The sequence below is a fragment of the Myxocyprinus asiaticus genome, chromosome 43, assembly GCF_019703515.2.
Source record: "Myxocyprinus asiaticus isolate MX2 ecotype Aquarium Trade chromosome 43, UBuf_Myxa_2, whole genome shotgun sequence".
NCBI lineage: Eukaryota > Metazoa > Chordata > Actinopteri > Cypriniformes > Catostomidae > Myxocyprinus > Myxocyprinus asiaticus.
In genome coordinates, this window is record NC_059386.1 from 20,105,192 (window position 1) to 20,106,375 (window position 1,184).

Below are 1,184 nucleotides of genomic sequence, written 5' to 3' on the forward strand. Positions count from 1 at the left end.
TATATTTGTTAGACAAATTACCCCATCATGATGTATGTAATGAGTTACATAAAAGGTTTTACGTTGTAAGAACACATCCTAATATCTAAATAGCTCAGATTACAATAGGTGCTATGCAACTTTTAAGTACGTGTGGCGAGTTTTTGGCAACAAAGTTGGTCAGATATCCTGTGAGGAATATCCTTATATTCATACTAAAATTAATCTCTACATAATTAAAAGTGAGTCCTAAAGCTGTGTGCCATTCATGTTACATTGTTGTCATTTTATAAACAATTTTCATTGTCTTTTATATTACATTATTTAAATGTTTTACTTTCATTACAAAAATATGTTGGCTAAGTGATGAGGATAGATACTGGTTTTTACATGTCCACTGGAATAAGCACAAAGAATCAGTCACGGTCTTGCACCTTTTGACTGGAGCTCAGATGTGTTGTTTTTCATGGCACGTTAATATTTAAAGAACTACTGCTATAATTATTTGATGGACCAAAATGTTTATGAGAAGAACACCAGAAGAGACTCCTAGATATAATGATTTTATGTACATATCTTACAACCATTTGCTCTACAATGATCAGTTTTCCAGCTCTGATACACTCACAATACAATCTGTGATGTTCACTTTCTTTTGTCTAACTCTATGGTGATTTCTATGATCTAAGCTTTAACTTTTAGAGTACTTTTATTAATCATTGTCTGCTTTCTAATGTGTTCAACTGGAAAACATTGCGTAATCTCTGTATGTGTAATGTGATTTTACTTTTTATCACTGATGCAAGAACGGTTACATCACCATTGAACTTAACTGCTGGATGCCACCATGTGTACATTTTATTTGTGTTTGACTTGTTTAAACCACTGCAATATGTATGTTTTTTTTCCTCCGCAGTAATAAAGACGTTTGGAAAATAAAATCTGAAATATTAAAATATGATTTTTTTTTTTTTTTTTATATTTCAATGTCACAAACAGGAAGCATAGTATTTGTATTTGAAAAGATGAAGAGTGTAATTATGTGCCACTTGTCACCAAACAGAATCGCAAAAAATGAGCTACTGTTACCTAGAGCATTTTCTTTTTTTTTAAAGTGTGTTTGCGCTTCAAAAATGTTAGCCAATTGTAACACAGTGGCCGTGAATATTGAAGTCTTAAAGGGGCTGCACAGAAAACTGAGCATT

The 1,184-nt window shown here is 31.9% G+C and overlaps 1 protein-coding gene across 1 annotated transcript in view; it reads left to right on the plus strand.

The window, feature by feature from the left end:
• LOC127433855 (zinc-binding protein A33-like) overlaps window positions 1-927 on the plus strand; it is a 15,685-nt gene extending 14,758 nt beyond the window's left edge. Inside the window, exon 8 of the mRNA XM_051686140.1 lies at window positions 1-927. This exon is cut by the window's left edge and continues 1,101 nt beyond it. The gene's annotated coding sequence lies outside the window, so the exon portion shown is untranslated.
• Window positions 928-1,184: the final 257 nt, after the last annotated feature.